This window comes from Procambarus clarkii, chromosome 94 (assembly GCF_040958095.1).
Source record: "Procambarus clarkii isolate CNS0578487 chromosome 94, FALCON_Pclarkii_2.0, whole genome shotgun sequence".
In the NCBI taxonomy this organism is placed as follows: domain Eukaryota; kingdom Metazoa; phylum Arthropoda; class Malacostraca; order Decapoda; family Cambaridae; genus Procambarus; species Procambarus clarkii.
The window spans coordinates 7,381,895-7,401,881 of record NC_091243.1 but is presented as its reverse complement, the minus strand read 5'-3'; the positions used below and the strand labels follow the sequence as shown (position 1 = coordinate 7,401,881).

Genomic DNA, 19,987 nt, shown 5'->3' with positions numbered 1-19,987 from the left:
ACTGATTCTACTCTACGAGGCTTACCTGTCTCCCACAACCACCTCCTCCACATCCCTCCGGTGTGGAGAGATGTGTAGCAGGGTGTTGTTGTACACTGCAACACATGCAATGTTAAATCTCTGCAGTTGCACAGAGTTTGGCTCGGGCGCTAAGAAGCAGCAGCAGCAGCAGCAGCAATTTGCTCTATGATTCGCCACAGTGAGGTGCCGTCAGCTACGCCTGCCACCCGTGACGGGACCTGCCGCTGGCAGCCGGGTGGGCAGCTTTGGACTTGGTGGCGGAGCGGGAGCCGTACTGGGTGTTGGCAGCGGGAGTGCTTGCCCCTCAGTGTTGGCCCGCCTGCCGCTCGCAACGGGTGTGTGTGTGTGTGTGCTTCACACGCTCGCTAACCCTTCGCTGGCCGGCTGGCTACACGCGCTCCGCACCTCGCCAGCGAAATACTAACCGATCTGAACGCAGCACCGCGGCCGTTCCGGTCCACCTGAGAACGTTCAGCATGAGGGGGAACGGCGTTAGGAGCCTCTCACCCCTACAAACATTGCGACTTGATCCTCTACCACTTGGTAATGTGCAGCTGTGAGAAAACCGGTCATACCGTTATCTTGAGATAACTCAAGATAACCAAACCTATAATATTGCTCCAGAACTATTGCTTGGCTGCTCCTTATAGGCAAGTTATGTTATACCTTCAAATGTATACGTGAATGTCTGTATAATATAAACTTAAGAAAAGTGATGGTTATAAGGCAGGAACTTCGGCAATGAGTTCACTTTATGTACGAGAGAACTGAAGGAAGAACACTGAGAACACGTGGGAAGAACACTAAGAACTGGTGCAAAAGACAGCAAGAACAGGAGTAAAAATCACTATTAAACCAGGAGGGAATAGTTGCCTTCCAAGACTTCCATAGTAACATACAAGATCGACTGGGAGAAGGTAAGATAGACTATAATAGACAGAGACCTTACTTAATTATAATAGACAGAGACCTGACTTATTTATAACACACAGAGACCTTATTTAATTATAATAGACAGAGAACTTATTTAAAAATATTAGAAAGACATCTATGAACCCAAGTACAGACGCATCGCGAGATTAGTAACTAATCAGGAAATAGACAGAGAAACTATGAACGTGTTTAAAGAAGAAGACTATTTCGTAGTGGGCGGAGGGTGGGGTCAGTACTGAGCGTAGGGGTGTAGGGTGGGGTCAGTACTGAGCGTGGGGGTGTAGGGTGGGGTCAGTACTGAGCGTGGGGGTGTAGGGTGGGGTCAGTACTGAGCGTGGGGGTGTAGGGTGGGGTCAGTACTGAGCGTGGGGGTGTAGGGTGGGGTCAGTACTGAGCGTGGAGGGTGTAGGGTGGGGTCAGTACTGAGCATGGAGGTGTAGGGTGGGGTAAGTACTGAGCGTGGAGGTGTAGGGTGGGGTCAGAACTGAGCGTGGAGGTGTAGGGTGGGGTCAGTACTGAGCGTGGGGGTGGAGGGTGGGGTCAGTACTGAGCGTGGGGGTGTAAGGTGGGGTCAGTACTGAGCGTGGAGGTGTAGGGTGGGGTCAGTACTGAGCGTGGAGGTGTAGGGTGGGGTCAGTACTGAGCGTGGAGGTGTAGGGTGGGGTCAGTACTGAGCATGGGGTGTAGGGTGGAGTCAGTATTGAGCATGGGGGTGTAGGGTGGGATCAGTACTGAGCATGGAGGTGTAGGGTGGGGTCAGTACTGAGCATGGAGGTGTAGGGTGGAGTCAGTACTGAGCGTGAAAGGTGTAGGGTGGGGTCAGTACTGAGCATGGGGGGGTCTAGGGTGGGGTCAGTACTGAGCTAGGGGGTGGAGGGTGGGGTCAGTACTGAGCATGGAGGTGTAATGTTGAGTCAGTACTGAGCGTAGGGGTGGAGTGTGGGATCAGTACTGAGCGTGGAGCTGTAGGGTGGGGTCAGTACTGAGCATGGGGGTGGAGGGTGGGGTCAGTACTGAGCTTGGAGGTGGAGGGTGGGGTCAGTACTGAGCATGGGGGTGTAGGGTGGGGTCAGTACTGAGCGTAGGGGTGGAGGGTGGGGTCAGTACTGAGCATGGGGGTGGAGGGTGGGGTCAGTACTGAGCATGGGGTGGAGGGTGGGGTCAGTACGGAGCATGAGGGTGTAGGGTGGGGTCAGTACTGAGCATGGAGGTGTAGGGTGGGGTCAGTACTGAGCATGGAGGTGTAGGGTGGGGTCAGTACTGAGCATGGGGGTGTAGGGTGGGGTCAGTACTGAGCATGGAGGGTGTAGGGTGGGGGTCAGTACTGAGCGTGGGGGTGTAGGGTGGGGTCAGTACTCAGCATGAGGTGTAGGGTGGGGTCAGTACTGAGCAATGGGGTCAAGGTTGGGGTCAGACCCTATCACCCCTACACATACCCCCCCAGCTGACTGAGTTGGTCGTGGAGTAGGCAACGAAATTCCACAACTCTTACTTGGGATCATTGTAACACTACATTGTAACACTACATTATAACACACTACATTGTAACACACTACATTGTAACAATGAGCATTTCAATGTACATGCAAGCTGATCCATAAATTAACGAGCCAATATAAATTCTGCATTTTTTATATACCTATTCATCAATGAGATTCTGTTTGAGTGTTGAATAAGCTTGTCATTGTATTTTTATTTGATTCTACTTAAGAAATAAATGAGAAGGGAAATATTGGGTATCGCCATGCACAACCCTACGGCTTTGCTCTACTAGGTGGTCCTCATATATATATATATATATATATATATATATATATATATATATATATATATATATATATATATATATATATATATACACTATATATACACTGATGGAAGTTATACATTAATGAGCTGTACACAGGTGAACAATAGAGATGTGAGCTGAAAGCCATGTGTTACAAATTAATAGCTTGTGCGTTATGAGTTGAAAAGTCATATGTTGCGAGTTAAAAAGCCATATGTTAATAGTTAAATGTCATATGTTGCGAGTTAAAAAGTCATATGTTACGAGTTAAAAAGCCATATGTTACTAGTTAAAATGCCATATGTTACGAGTTAAAAGCCATATGTTAATAGTTAAATGTCATATGTTGCTAGTTAAAAGCCAAATGTTAATAGTTAAAAGTCATATGTTACGAGTTAAAAAGTCATATGTTACGAGTTAAAAAGCCATATGTTAATAGTTAAAAGTCATATGTTGCGAGTTAAAAAGTCATATGTTACGAGTTAAAAAGCCATATGTTACTAGTTAAAATGCCATATGTTGCGAGTTAAAAGCCATATGTTAATAGTTAAAAGTCATATGTTGCGAGTTAAAAGCCATATGTTACGAGTTAAAAGCCATATGTTACGAGTTAAAAGCCATATGTTACGAGTTAAAAGTCATATGTTGCGAGTTAAAAGCCATATGTTGCGAGTTAAAAGCCATATGTTACGAGTTAAAAGCCATATGTTGCGAGTTAAAAGCCATATGTTACGAGTTAAAAGCCATATGTTACGAGTTAAAAGCCATATGTTACAAGCTAAAAGCCATATGTTACGTGTTAAAAAGCCACAGGTTACGAGTTAAAAGTCATATGTTGCGAGTAAAAAGTCATATGTTACGAGTTAAAAGCCATATGTTTATGGTTAAAAGTCATATATTACGAGTTAAAAGCCATATGTTGCGAGTTAAAAGCCACATGTATTTAGTAATGCTGAAACCAAGCAACGCTGAAATATTTCTGTTCATTGGTAACTACAGATGATCCCCCCCCCCTTCCTGAAGGCCACTGACCCAACCTGACCCTGGCTGGTTGGCACCGTATGACCTAGCTTATTACAGGTCGAGATCATCACTTACAGGTTCGATCCCCGAAGGTCCAAGTGATTGGGCAACGTTCCTTTATACCCTCCTCTTTCTTCAGCTCATTGTCCTCATTTGCTAGCTCATTGTCCTAATATCCTAGCTCATTATCCTCATATTCCAGCTTATCGTCCTCATTTGGTAGCGCATTGTCCTCATACCCCAGCTCCGTGTCCTCGTATTCTAGCTTTTCATTCTCATATTCTAGCTCTTTATCCTCATATCCAAGCTCCTTGTCCTCATTCCCCAGCTCCTTGCCCTCATACCCCAGCTCCTTGTCCTCATATCCTAGCTCCTTGTCCTCACACCCCAGCTCCTTGTCCTCATACCCCAGCTCCTTGTCCTCATTCCCCAGCTCCTTGTCCTCATACCCCAGCTCCTTGTACTCATACCCCAGCTCCTAATCCTCATACCCCAGCTCCTTGTCCTCATAACCCAACTCCTTGTACTCATACCCCAGCTCCTTGTCCTCATACCCCAACTCCTTGTCCTCATACCCCAACTCCTTGTCCTCATACCCCAACTCCTTGTCCTCATACCCCAGCTCCTTGTCCTCATACCCCAACTCCTTGTCCTCATACCCCAACTCCTTGTCCTCATACCCCAACTCCTTGTCCTCATACCCCAACTCCTTGTCCTCATACCCCAACTCCTTGTCCTCATACCCCAACTCCTTGTCCTCATACCCCAACTCCTTGCCCTTAGGCTTCTTCCAAGTGCTACACAGCCTTACCTTACATTGAAGCCCTTGACTTACCCTGGACGAGCGTGGTGGACAAAGCCTGAATCCCTCGTTAGACGTTAATCCCAAGACTTAACTACTGGACTACAGCGGCGTTTCCTTGAGTTATATCTCCGGGATAACTTACCATCTTGAACACACTACTGTAATCAGTGGCTATCTTGCTATCTTGAAAAATGAAGAGATGAGTTCACGTGTCTAATGATTCATATGGGGGTCGTTGAATTAAATCTTCGCAAGAGGTATGAATTAACCCCCAGAGGGGTGATGATTTACCCCCCCCCCAATGGAGCCCATCAATCATCAGCGAGATTCATCAACATTTACGCAACCATTTACGAGCTAATAAACCTTCACAACTCAAGGTTATTATTGTCATAAACAACCTCTTAAGTGCTTCTGGGCTTGATAACTGTTGAATAGATGTGAATAGTGCTGCAATAAGAAGGGAAAGATGTAGAGGTTTCGTAAGTGGATGAGTAATATGGTAGATGAATCATGGCTCTGACTCTTAGAGCACGTTGTCTTAATCTTTGGAGCATACAGACTTGAGACCTCGAGTACGATCTCTCATCTCCTGGAGCTCTTAGGTCTTAAGAGCTGTTATCACTTAAGAGCTCTGAGGTGCCATGGTGAAATGATTTCAGCTTTAAACTCAAACCTTGGAGACTGATAGCTTAATCCTTGGAGCTGGATAACTTAATCCTTGGAGCAAGTTAACTTAATCCTTGATAGCTTAATCCTTGGAGCTGGATAACTTAATCCTTGGAGCTGGATAACTTAATCCTTGGAGCAAGTTAACTTAATCCTTGGAACTTGGGAGCCTAATCCTTGGAAATTGATAGCTTAATCCTTGGGGCTTGATAGCTTAATCCTTGGGGCTTGATAGCTTAATCCTTGGGGCTTGATAGCTTAATCTCAGAAGCTTCCTAACACAGTCCCTGCAGCTTGATTACTTAATCCTTGGAGTTTGGAGCATCAGCCCTGGAGCATCATATCTTAATCCCTCGAGTTTGATAACGTATCTAGAGAGCAAGATATCTTGGGCTCTAGGATGACCAGAGGATAGCACAAGTAACAAGACCTAAACATGTGCCTATTGCCATTCACTTCATTTAATCTCATGTAATTATCCACAAAAATAATTTTATGGTTATCCATAGGCCTAACAGTCTAGAAATGCATCCCATCCTGAGTCTCGGCTCAGATTTGGGAGCCGGTCGGCCGAGCGGACAGCACGCTGGACTTGTGATCCTGTGGTCCTGGGTTCGATCCCAGGCGCCGGCGAGAAACATTGGGCAGAGTTTCTTTCACCCTATGCCCCTGTTACCTAGCAGTAAAATAGGTACCTGGGTTTTAGTCAGTTGTCACGGGCTGCTTCCTGGGGATGGAGGCCTGGTCGAGGACCGGGCCGCGGGGACATCAAAAAGCCCCGAAATCATCTCAAGATAACCTCAAGATAGGCTCGTCCAGTCAACGGCCGTCACCATAGACGCAGTTATCTCAAAATCAGCTATCCAAAAGTTATTCCAATTTTAATTATTATTTAAAATTCAGTTATTCAAAAGGAATTAAAAATGAGAAAGGTGAAGGCAGATTGGGAGAGAGGGGGAAGAGAGAGGGGGGGGGATAGAGGGGGGGGAGAGGGTATTTGATGAGGGTTAGGAGAAAAGGTGAAGAGTGCCCCGGGCAGTGCCGGAAACTCTATTTAGTATAGTAATAATTTTATTTTTTATTTTTTAATTCAGGTTTTAAAAACACGAATGCCTCTTTGGGGTTGGCCACGGCTTGTGCTTAGCGTTTGGACGGGATGATCTGGTGACTTTAACGAGTTTAGACGCCTGCTCGAAATTGGTTAGTTAAAGGAGAAAAACTCATTCACATGACCAAACAAAATTTGGTTTCCCAAAATCCTCGATTTTGAAATAATTATTTAAAATGTTTCCTGACATGCATTTCGGCCTCTGTTGAACAGTCCTGGGAGGACCCAGCTGCGTGTTCAGGCGGCTCCTGTGTCTCTGTCTCTCTGTCTCTTTCTCTCTCTCCCTCTCTCTCTCTCTCTCTCTGTCTCTTTTTCTCTCTCTCTCTCTCTCTCTCTCACACTCTCTCACACTCTCTCTCTCTCTCTCACACACTCTCTCGTCTTCCAGGAACTGCTTGTGCTCGCAGGTCATGCTTTCAATAAAGCCTGGTGCCCATCAGTCTGAAGCTCAATGAGGAATACAAACTCTGAGACCAGAAGTAAAGCGACCTTCCAATTCCTTCAATACAATTGGAATTCGTCATGAGCAAAATACATTGACGCTTAAGTAATTGATGCAGAAAAATTAGTTCACAAATAATTTCATTAAAAAAAAATTGTCACTTAATAACTGGAATTATCAGAAATATGATATATACTGAAGGAATTGGTTTCCCCTCTTCCTTTGGTTCCCCATTCCCCTCTTCCCCCCAGCAAACCCTTCCCCCCCTCTCTCCCCAGCAAACCCTTCCCCCCTCTTCCCCCAGCAAACCCCTTCCCCCCTCTCTCTCCCCAGCAAACCCTTCCCCCCCTCTCTCCCCAGTAAACCCTTCCCCCCCTCTCTCCCCAGCAAACCCTCCCCCCCTCTCTCTCCAGCAAACCCTTCCCCCCCTCTCTCCTCAGCAAACCCTCCCCCCCTCTTCCCCCAGCAAACCCTTCCTCCCCCTCTCCCTAGCAAACCCTTTCCCCCCTCTCTCCCCAGCAAACCCTTTCCCCCCTCTCTCCCCAGCAAACCCCTTCCCCCCTCTCTCCCCAGCAAATCCTTCCCCCTCTCCCCCCAGCAAACCCTTCCCCCTCTCCCCCCAGCAAACCCTTCCCCCCTCTCCCCCCCAGCAAACCCCATCCTTAGCCTGATGGTTGAACTGATCAGTATCATCAGTTGTCATGTACGACTTTAAAACATGACAATAGCTTGATTATATTTTACATATGGTACATTACACATAGCTACTGCACATATGGATATATAGGAACACAACAGCCGACAGAAAATCATGAGGATTATATCCTGTTTGTTAACAGACAAACGGCAGAATATTCATACACAAACTACAACAAGTCGGATTTTTCCCTCTCGTTTTTGACCAATCAAAACATGGCCCCGCGCGCGCCTCGATCCGTATTGAGAACTGTGAGAGTTAGTTACATTCTAACAATTAATTCTGTATTTATATAGAGGATGAGCTCGATACCTCTCCCCTAACCTATTTGGACTGGACGGTAGAGCGACGGTCTCGCTTCAGGCAGGTCGGCGTTCAATCCCCGACCGTCCAAGTGGTTGGGCACCATTCCTTTCCCCTCCCGTCCCATCCCAAATCTTTATCCTGACCCCTTCCAAGTGCTATATATATATATATATATATATATATATATATATATATATATATAGTCTTAATGGCTTGGCGCTTTCCCCTGATAGTTCCTTCCTTCCTTCGATACCTCTCCCTCCGTTATTTGCTTCCATAACCCCCCCTCCCCATGGGTATGGATACCCAGTTAAGAGCCCCTTGTCAAAAGGGGCTCTTAACTGTACTTATCTGTACGTGTACAGATAGAAGAGTGTACTTATCTGTACTTATAACTGTACTTATCTATCGGTACATACTTCTCAGTGTCTACTGGTGGAGGGAGTGAGCTAAAGCTCATGATGCCCCACAGCCTACTAGCCTTGTACCTCTTGTGGTATAAATTATGGTGATGTGTAAAGGCTTTGTCGAATCTGGTTTTAAAGTCACCTTAGTCTGGGCTGGAGGTGGCTTCCAGGACTTCTTTCAGTGCTGTTTCATAACATTTCTTCGACTCATTTGCGTTTTCAGCTCCCACTTGTGTCCTCTTCTACTATTTTTATCTCAATTTAAAGAGGATATCCTTGTCCACCGCGTCTATTACCCTGAGTATCTTGCATGTTGTGATCATATTCACATTGCTTCTTCCTTCCACTAGAGTTGTGAGGTCTATAGTTCCCTCATTCTATCCTTATATCTTAACCCTCTCGGCTCTAGCACCAGCCTCTATTGCAGAACTCTATAGTATTATAATCCTGGTTTTATGTTTCACAAGGTGTGGACTCCCCGGCCGGTGCTGCATATTCCAATATTGGTCTAACAAAAGCTACGTAAATTGCCTTGAAAGAGTACTGCTTTAGCTTTATAAACCATGTTCTTATCTCCGTCAGCGTCTCGTATGCTGCCGATGCCACTGAGTTTACGTGTGCCTGAAGTGTTTGTGTTGGAACTCAATCCACTTTCCAATCTTTTTCTCTCCTGCCGATTCCATTATTTACCTCTTCCTTATGGAATGGACACCTTCTGGTCTCCTTTTTTCTCTCCCGATCTTTATTACCTTACACTTGTTGGAATTAAACTCCAACAACCATTTGTTTGCCCACTCCTGGAGTTTGTGAAATGATTTATAATTGTAGATGGCGTCGAAGTACTACAATCTAGCTCTGTTGATGACGTAGACGTACTAGCCTGACGCTGTAGAAGACGTCGACGTACTAGCCTGACGCTGTAGAAGACGTCGACGTACTAGCCTGACGCTGTAGAAGACGTCGACGTACTAGCCTGACGCTGTAGAAGACGTCGACGTACTAGCCTGACGCTGTAGAAGACGTCGACGTACTAGCCTGATGCTGTAGAAGACGTCGACGTATTAGCCTGACGCTGTAGAAGACGTCGACGTACTAGCCTGACGCTGTAGAAGACGTCGACGTACTAGCCTGACGCTGTAGAAGACGTCGACGTATTAGCCTGACGCTGTTGATGACGTCGACGTACCACAGAGTGATGACAGAGACGAGGTCGTCAGAGGAAAGGAACCATTGGACCATATAGCGAGAGTAAGTAGTGGAGGGGATGGTATGAAATGGGTGCGGAATGAATGACGGATGGGTGGGATGGGGCGGAATGGGATGGGGTGGAATGGGATGGGGTGGACTGGGATGGGGTGGAATGGGATGGGGTGGACTGGAATGGGGTGGAATGGGATGGGGTGGAATGGGATGGGGTGGAATGGGATGGGATGGAATGGGATGGGGTGGAATGGGATGGGGTGGAATGGGATGGGATGGACTGGGATGGGGTGGACTGGGATGGGGTGGACTGGGATGGGGTGGACTGGGATGGGGTGGACTGGGATGGGGTGGACTGGGATGGGGTGGACTGGGATGGGGTGGAATGGGATGGGGTAGAATGGGATGGGGTGGACTGGGATGGGGTGGAATGGGATGGGGTGGAATGGGATGGGGTGGAATGGGATGGGGTGGAATGGGATGGGGTGGAATGGGATGGGGTGGAATGGGATGAGGTGGACTGGGATGGGGTGGATTGAGATGGGGTGGACTGGGATGGGGTGGACTGGTATGGGGTGGAATGGGATGGGGTTGACTGGGATGGGGTGGAATGGGATGGGGTGGACTGGGATGGGGTGGACTGGGATGGGGTGGACTGGGATGGGGTGGAATGGGATGGGGTGGACTGGGACGGGGTGGACTGGGATGGGATGGAATGGGAAACACGAGAATGATAAAACAGGAAGAAGCGGTGATAAGAAAAGAAAAAATGAAGAAGAGTGAAGAAAGGTAACGAGGAGGTAGGAGAGAAATGACATGAGAGGAGAGGGAGAGGAGAGGAGAGGAGAGGACAGGGGAGGGGCAGGAGAGGAAGAGGAGAGGACAGGGGAGGGGCAGGAGAGGAAGAGGAGAGGACAGGGGAGGGACAGGGGAGGGAGAGTGTGAGGGAGGGAGAGAGTTAAAGCCAACAGCGGGAAAAACCACATACACCCAAATGCTATTTTTATCTTATATTTTTCCACATTAAATCTGCTGACCCGATAGCATGTTTTCCTGTCACTCTCTACACGATTCCAAATTTGTTTTCACTCTTTCAAAATACGTAACAAGTCACTGGAGAACTGGAGAACTACCAAACAGTTGAAAAACACCAAATGATATTCCAAAACACGAAAAAACTAACAGACAGGGGCACTAATCAACAGACCCGTGCACCATACTTGAATAGTATGCATAGAAATGGAAAAAAAAGATGCTTAGAGCCAAGCAGAACATCTGGAGAAAAGGATCTTCACAACACAATACAGGTATGAGTTCAGTGATGGCTGATCTTGTCTCACAAGCTCAGTAAAGTTCAATGAACGTCGACACGAGATCAGAAACTAAGAAGGGTTCTGAGTACTTTTTGGACTGTAAGACTTTGGACTGTGCCTTCAGCACAGAGTATTGCAAGAGACAAGATTATTCCAGTAGGTAAATAGTTACTTTCCAACATAAGTCACAGTGAAAAAAGTCTCAAAAGAGCACAGTCTCACAGGGATCATTACTGCTGTCTAATTCTATTCCTAATCTATGTTAGGAATAGAATTAGAGAGAACCAGAGAAAATAAACTCCCGCCTAAAGTTTCCTAATGATGCACAGCTTATGAAGAGAATACTTATGATGGATGGTTAACAAATGCTTCAGGTCGCTGTGAACAAAACGACAACGTGGTTCAGAGAGAAGCAACTAGCACCTAACTCTAGCTATTGCATACGATAGGTTAATGTCCTGGAAATAGGAGTTTGGTCACGAAGCAAAGCATGCGGGAGGCGAAGCCCTCCTGGAATCAGACACACGCCCCACATCAAACGATAACCTCAGCTGCGTATGGAAGGTTAGCCGACATTTGAACAGCCATTAGGATTATGAACAAGGCGGCGTTCAGACCCTTGTTCATCGACGTACACACACACACACACACACACACACACACACACACACACACACACACACACACACACACACACACACACACACACACACACACACACCCACACACACACACACACATGGGGGCCTCGTAGCCTGGTGGATAGCGCGCAGGACTCGTAATTCTGTGGCGCGGGTTCGATTCCCGCACGAGGCAGAAACAAATGGGCAAAGTTTCTTTCACCCTAAGTGCCCCTGTTACCTAGCAGTAAATAGGTACCTGGGAGTTAGTCAGCTGTCACGGGCTGCTTCCTGGGGTGTGTGTGTGTGTGGTGTGGGGGAAAAAAAAAGTAGTTAGTAAGTTAGTAGTTAGTTAGTAAACAGTTGATTGACAGTTGAGAGGCGGGCCGAAAGAGCAAAGCTCAACCCCCGCAAAAACACAACTAGTAAACACACACACACACGACACACGATCACACCCACACACACCCACACACACACACACACACACACACACACACACACACACACACACACACACACACTCACACACCCACACACACACACACACACACACACACACGACACACGATTACACCCACACACACACACCTACAAAGCGTAAGTACTTCCCTACTCAAGCCACACACATATCAAGGGAACCACTCTCGTCGCTGAAATCAAGAGGGTATTAGAAAACCTATTTCCACCCTCTTTCACTCCTCTGGCTGCATTCCTGGCGGGCCCAACCGTCTCCAGGGCTCTTGTTGTTGCTCCAGAGAAATCCAAAGTTAAAAATAAAAAAAAATAAAACCGTTGTTAAAACTGATTTCACGGACTTTTGTGACGGCAAACCAAAAAAAAAAGAGCTTTTTATAAACGTCAGAAGCGCTGTGGTGATGTTTGAGTTTTTTTTGTTTTATTTGTCCGTTTTGTTATCTTTAGGCAGTAATTTGTTAGCTATGGGGAGATAGAAGTGATTAGGGTGTGTGTGACACAGACCTGTCAGTACCGGGCTGTGTGACACAGACCTGTTAGTACCGGGCTGTGTGACACAGACCTGTTAGTACCGGGCTGTGTGACACAGACCTGTTAGTACCGGGCTGTGTGACACAGACCTGTCAGTACCGGGCTGTGTGACACAGACGTAAGTGACAGACCCGGTCTGTGTGAGATAGAAATGACACTACCCAACTGTGTGACACAGATGTGTCAGCAACAGTGTGACACAGACGTGACAGCACCATGCTGTGTGTATGTGCGCGACACAGACAATACCATCACATACATCGCCACCAGCACCATTACACAGTTCTATGACAAATATGACTGCAGTGGAATTTATGTTAATTGACTTCTTTAACTTCTTTTCTGCATTATGTCTCGACCTATAATTTATAAAGAAGTCAGGTGTGTATATATATGATGTTTGGGATGTTTGGACTCAAAATTGACCAAGAAGCCACGTGTATATGATTTCCGTAAGCCACTTATATATGACGTCTGGGCTCATAATTTATGTAGAAGCCACATATATATATATATATATATATATATATATATATATATATATATATATATATATATATATATATATATATATATATATATATATATATATATATATGATGTTTTGACCCAGAATGTACATTTGAATGTAGATAATTAATGTTATCCACTAATTGAAGAGATTATCTCTCATACACTTGCCGATTTGAGAGATAATCAGAACATTATCAGGACCTCTGTGTGCGTCTCCGCCTGAGTACGTCTTCTTCTGAGTACGTCTCTCTGTGAGTGCGTCTCTACCTGAGTGCGTCTCCACCTGAGTACGTCTCCATCCGGCACATAACCTCATAATGTAAATCAGTTTACACGTCCTTTAATGTGTAAATATTTCTGTATGAGTAGACTCCCCTTAAACCTAATTAATAAAACTAGGAAGATTATCTAAAAATAAAATAAACTTCAGTATATAATTAACACATGGGTATCAGAGTCGCATTACACAATGAAAAAAATTAATAAAAATTAATCAGCATTATCCTCTTTCACAGTAAATATCACAGTGCAATTGAAATCTATTCTTTAAATCGCATAGTCAGATATTGGAGGCTGTAATTCATTGTAAGAACCTTGGCTGTCTGAGGGGAACGAAGAATACAGCTTGTATTCCCTCTCCCACATACACTAAGGCGCTTGTATTCTTTCCCAGATACATTAAGATGCTAAGGGACGGATGCTGCCAGCCCTTGAGTATCTAGTTATTTCTGAGATTCCGAAGCTCATAGGTCTTTCAGGATTCTCCTACTGTTCTGTCATTCCAGCTGCTCAATAATGTTACAGTATAACCTTTATGTAACAGCGTCAGTGACGACCTGTAACACTAGTACCATCCGTTCATTAACCAGTACCATCCGTGAGACAGGTACCGTCTGTGACATTTGGTTTTCATTAGTTACCCCACAGAAAAGATAGAAAATAAACGCAGAAACTTGCCACCAGATACTCAAGTAAATATCACCGTACCGTTCCCTTGTGCTTTAAACAATTGTTTCCTGGTACTGAGTGCCTCCGTCGTTGACAGATTTTAGTGCCAATGTGGCATTTCCTGTCGCCGTGTGACACCCATCAACGGAGCCCGGGGCGGCCGCTAATTTCCATATTTCATGGATAATGTCAAGCGAAATTACTCCTGATTATAGATCTGAATTTAGAATCGAATCGCTAAGGGGAATTTGTAGTGAGGGGAGATTGGCTGACGATTGGGAGTGATGAGGTGGGAAGTGAGGGGAGATTGGTTGACGGGTGTGAGTGATAGGAAAGGGGCAATGAGGAAGGGGGAAGGGAACACCGATAAAGCAGTAAAGGAGGTGGCATTTCAAGATGATAAAGATGGGAAGAGTTCTTAGGGATCAGATAAAAGGGAAGTGGAATCATGAGGTAGCGGCTGGTGTTATGGGATGTGATGATGAGAAGGTAAGGGTGAGGTAGGGAGGGGGTGTTTAAGGTAGGGTAAAGGAGGGGCGAGGAGTTTGGAGGAGGGAAGAGTGAATGAGGAAGTGGGAATGAGAGTAAGAATGATGAGGGACAATGAGGAGGGAGTGAGGAGCCTGCTAGAGTGCCTTACGAAGAGGCTACACGTATTTATCTTTCTTCTCATCCACTTCCACTACCCTGGTGGGTTCCTGGGACCCATCTACATGGGTCAGGTCTGCTTCATTCAACTACAGGTAGCCTCCCTCATCACACATCTCTCCCTCACAGTTCCCCTTTAGTCTCCCCTGCTTTCTCTCATAATTCCTTCAATAATCCTTTACCCTGGCACTGTCCAGGTGTTCAAGCCGCCTCAACGACCCCACTATTCCTATCCAATGGGCACCCATTAGTCTAGGGGGCCCCACTCCTCCTCCTCCTCCCCCTCCCTGTCTATACCCTCAATGAGCACTCTCCCGTCGCTGACAGACTCTGTGTGACGCAGTTTACCAACCCTCACTCTCTCTACCTCTTAGGAAGTGTGCACTGTTGGAAATGCAATGCACTCGTGCCATCTGAAGATATTATATTTTGGTGCTAAATCCCTTGCTTGGAAGTTTTAGCATCTTTGTGAACAAGAACTGCCCGAAGGGGTTCTCTATTGTGGCGAGAATGTTTAAGATGCTTCTCTTCTTAGACTGCTGTTTATTTTATAATAATTTTCCTTCTTTGCCGGTCTGTCTGTCGTACTGTTTCTCTTTCTCTCTGTCCTAACATAATTCTTTTTCATTCCTATTTTGGTCTTCCTGATATTTCTTCTGCGAGTGTCTTCCTCTTCTGCTTCCGTCTCAGTTTCCTCTTCTTTAAATATATATTTTCTGAATGGTGAAACGTTAGTGCCAGAAACTTACACACTGCCCTCATCAGCTGTGAATACAGAGATCTTGATCATCACTACAATTTTGTCCCCATTGCCTCAGAGACACTTGGTGCCTGGGGTAAAAGTGATGCTAGTTTTTTTTAAGGAGCTGGGTTCTAAGCTAACTGAAACAACTAGAGACTCTAGAGCCGCCATTTTCTCTTTACAGCGCCTTAGTGTGACAATCCAAAGAGGAAATGCACACTGCATCCATGGTTCCTGCCCGCCATCTGAGGAGCTGGAGGAACTCGACAACTTGTGACAAGTAGCCTTGTACCTTGAATATAACCAATGTTGCAACCCCTTTTTGTGTAATGAAAAAAAAAATACACACACACACACGTATATTATATATATATATATATATATATATATATATATATATATATATATATATATATATATATATATATATATATATATATATATATGAAACAGTCCTGCTGAGACCACCCACTAGTGGATAAAATACCTGATGCCATGCTCAGCGCCGCAACATCAGACAAGGAGAAAACCCACCTCAGAGCAGTGCGTGCCCCCCATGCAGGAGACTTTCTTTTGGCAGTACCCATGTTTGCAATGGGCACGCGTCTAGATCCAGAATCCCTTCGTGTAGCAGTAGCCCTCCACCTTGGTGCCCCAATTCACACTGAATACAAGTGTATTTGCAACAGGGTGCATGCAGACCAATATGGACTGCATGGGTTGCATTGCGGAAGCACAAAGGGCTGGCATGCAAGAAACAACGAGGTTAATGACATCATCAAGAGGAGCCTTGCCTCAGCTCAGTGCCCAGCGGAGAGAGAACCTCGCCTCCTAGGGGTCCAAAACCCGGATGACCCCGCATTTCGCCCAGATGGCATCACCATATACCCCTGGAAGAGTGGCAGACAGCTGGTGTGGGACTACACATGTGTATCCACCCTGGCTGACACCTACATACACTTCGGTGCTGATCAAGCAGGTGGGGCGGCCAACTACAGGGAAACAGCAAAATCAATCAAGTACAAGCGACTGGAAGGTCAATACACCTTTGTTCCCATAGCGTCTGAGACGTAAGGCCCCTGGGGTAGGAACGCCTTGGAATTTCTCAAAGAATTGGGCTTCAGGCTCATTGACATCACCAGAGACCCAAGGGCTGCCAGTTTCCTGTTTCAGCGCCTCAGTGTGGCGATCCAGAGGGAAAACGCCTGCTGCGTCCTCGGTTCGTGTCCGGAAGCGGAGGAGCTCCAAGAGATCCATAACCTTTAAACCCTATTGTATTAACTAATGTACATCTTGTAACCTTTTAATATCTAATAAAGCAAAGCACACATAAACTGTATTGGAGGGACCTAAACATTCCCTCTAATGCGTTATGTGTGATTGCCTCCGAGGCTAAGGGTTCCCTTCTTCCAGCCAGAGGTGGTACACCATATATATATATATATATATATATATATATATATATATATATATATATATATATATATATATATATATATATATATATATATATATGTGTGTATATCACGAAAATAAACACGTGATTAAGAATGTGACAATGTCAGACCACGGAGGAAAAATGAAACAGGAATTTCCTTAAGTACTTTCGTATATTAAAAAGTGACCTTCTGAAGATGTATTTAATATACGAAAGTACTTAAGGAAATTCCTGTTTCATTTTTCCTCCGTGGTCTGACATTGTCATATATATATATATATATATATATATATATATATATATATATATATATATATATATATATATATATATATATATATATATATATATGTAGAAACAACTGCGCTTCACGTATCTTTTCTCTTGTTGTTAAATATTTACACACACTCACACACAAAGCATGGGCGGAGAGAAAATATAGAGGGGAGAGCAATAAAGGGAATTGCAGAGAGGATTTGGTGGGGAGGGAGAGGAAAGTGGGCAGTAAGGAATGGGAGGTTGTTGTAGGGGGGTGTTGTAGGGGTTGTTGTTGTAGGGGGGTGTTGTAGGGGGGTGTTGTTGCAGGGGGTTGTTGTAGGGGGGTGTTGTTGTAGGGGGGTGTTGTAGGGGGGTGTTGTAGGGGGGTGTTGTAGGGGGGGTTGTTGCAGGGGGTTGGAACATTCCCTCCCCCGCCGGGTCCACAGCAGTGACAACCTCAACAGAGGCCCCAACGCAGCTGGGAGACAAGAAACGGTGAGGACTCAATATAGATCACCACACTGAGAGAAGCACCAGTACTGAGATATGGAACAGTGATCCATCACAATATCCTCTCACTGTGTACTCAACTAACCAGCCCAACAGCCTCCATATTCCCACTTTCTCATCCCACATACCACCAAAGCCAGAAACAATGTAAGGAAAGAACACAAAACATATTCAGGTCAATAGAAAAAAGAGATAGGCATTAAACGGCTCAAAAATTAGTACTTCAAAGTGAGAAGTGGAGAGAGAGAGAATATTTATAGCCGACACAGGAGAGCAAACACTCAGCCCAAGTGGCATCACGACCAAATAAAGAGGGAAACAACACGGTAGAAAAGACTGATGCTTATCGAGCACGACAGAGAAGTGTGTGTGAAACTCAAAAATAAAATTTTCCATTGCTCTTCACATAAGATCAAGGGAAAATGAGTTGAGGTAGACAGTCATCAACCAAGCAGCAGTTGAAGACTTTATGATTAACAATTACGTAAAAAACGCAACTGTTAGAACCAGAAACAACAGAGGCTGTTGGGCCCAAACATAATCTAATCATAGATGCTAAAAAAGGGCATGAAAGAACTGTGCTGGTCGTTTTCTATGGTACCTTACCCTTACCTTGAGGTTACCTTGAGGTGCTTCCGGGGCTTAGCGTCCCCGTGGCCCGGTCGTCGACCAGGCCTCCTGGTTGCTGGACTGATCAACCAGGCTGTTGGACGCGGCTGCTCGCAGCCTGACGTATGAGTCACAGCCTGGTTGATCAGGTATCACATTAAGTCACTGGAAAGAGGGAGATCTACCAGAAAATTAGAAGACAGCCAATGTCCCTGAATACAAGAAAGATGACGAGGAATAACTGAATTGCAGGACGGTGACTTATCTTGCACACCGTAGAGGCTGACGGTGAGGATAGTGAGAAAGTGAACAGAAGCATCTGGAGGAAAAGAACTTTCTTAGGTGTTATTATCACGTGTTAGAACAAATGCCACCATGATGACTGAGGTGTTAGAACAAGTGCCACCATGATGACTCAGGTGTTAGGTCTAGTGCCACCATGATGACTCAGGTGTTAGGTCTAGTGCCACCATGATGACTCAGGTGTTAGGTCTAGTGCCACCATGATGACTCAGGTGTTAGGTCTAGTGCCAACATGTTGACTCAGGTGTTAGGTCTAGTGCCTCCATGATGACTCAGGTGTTAGGTCTAGTGCCACCATGATGACTCAGGTGTTAGGTCTAGTGCCACCATGATGACTCAGGTGTTAGAACAAGTGCCACCATGATGACTCAGGTGTTAGGTCTAGTGCCACCATGATGACTCAGGTGTTAGAACTAGTGCCGCCATGATGACTCAGGTGTTAGAACAAGTGCCACCATGACGACTCAGGTGTTAGAACTAGTGCCATCATGATGACTCAGGTGTTAGAACAAGTGCCACCATGATGACTCAGGTGTTAGAACAAGTGCCACCATGATGACTCAGGTGTTAAGACAAGTGCCACCATGATGACTCAGGTGTTAGGTCTAGTGCCACCATGATGACTCAGGTGTTAGAACTAGTGCCACCATGATGACTCAGGTGTTAGAACAAGTGCCACCATGACGACTCAGGTGTTAGAACAAGTGCCACCATGATGACTCAGGTGTTAAGACAAGTGCCACCATGATGACTCAGGTGTTAGAACAAGTGCCACCATGATGACTCAGGTGTTAAGACAAGTGCCACCATGATGACTCAGGTATTAGGTCTAGTGCCTCCATGATGATTCAGGTGTTAGGTCTAGTGCCACCATGAAGACTCAGGTGTTAGGTCTAGTGCCTCCATGATGATTCAGGTGTTAGGTCTAGTGCCACCATGAAGACTCAGGTGTTAGGTCTAGTGCCTCTATGATGACTCAGGTGTTAGGTCTAGTGCCTCTATGATGACTCAGATGTTAGAACAAGTGCCGCCATGATGACTCAGGAGTTAGAACAAGCGCCGCCATGATGACTCAGGTGTTAGAACAAGTGCCACCATGATGACTCAGGTGTTAGAACAAGTGCCACCACGACGAATCAGGTGTTAGTACCGGAAAGTAACTACAATTTCCTGATGCAGTTATTTAGGTTAATATGAGTGTACTCACCTATTTGTACCTGTGGGGGAGATGGGTTGAGCTTCGGCTCTTTGGTCCCGCCTCTCAACAGTCAATCAACTGGTGTACAGGTTCCTGAGCCTATTGGGCTCTAACATATATGCTTTCGAAACTGTATCAAACCCACCTCACACATGTGTGTGGGCGTGTGCTTGCGTGTGCGTGTGTGTCCATGTGTGTGTTAATTCGGAAGGGATTAAGCTAATTGGCCGCTGCTATTGCAGTTACGAGTGCCACTGCGCTACGAAGCCATCACTGGTTGACAGATGAAGAGTAATCAAATACTCTCTCTTTGTTTCCAGCATAAATGATATATGCAAATAATAGTACAAATACATATATATACACACGAGTACATACATACGTACTTGTATTATTCCTACATGTATACAGCATGCATATAAAATACATCATTAGACTAAACAAAGATGTATAAGCTGTAGGTAATATATAAAAACGAA

The 19,987-nt window shown here is 45.5% G+C and overlaps 1 protein-coding gene across 1 annotated transcript in view; it reads left to right on the top strand.

Annotated features, from left to right (window-relative positions):
• The first annotated feature begins 268 nt into the window (after positions 1–268).
• The window catches only part of LOC123747298 (obscurin), an 80,536-nt gene continuing 60,817 nt past the window's right edge, over positions 269–19,987 (top strand). The window contains exon 1 of the mRNA XM_069319804.1: positions 269–938. The gene's annotated coding sequence lies outside the window, so the exon portion shown is untranslated. The remainder of the gene's footprint in view (positions 939–19,987) is intronic.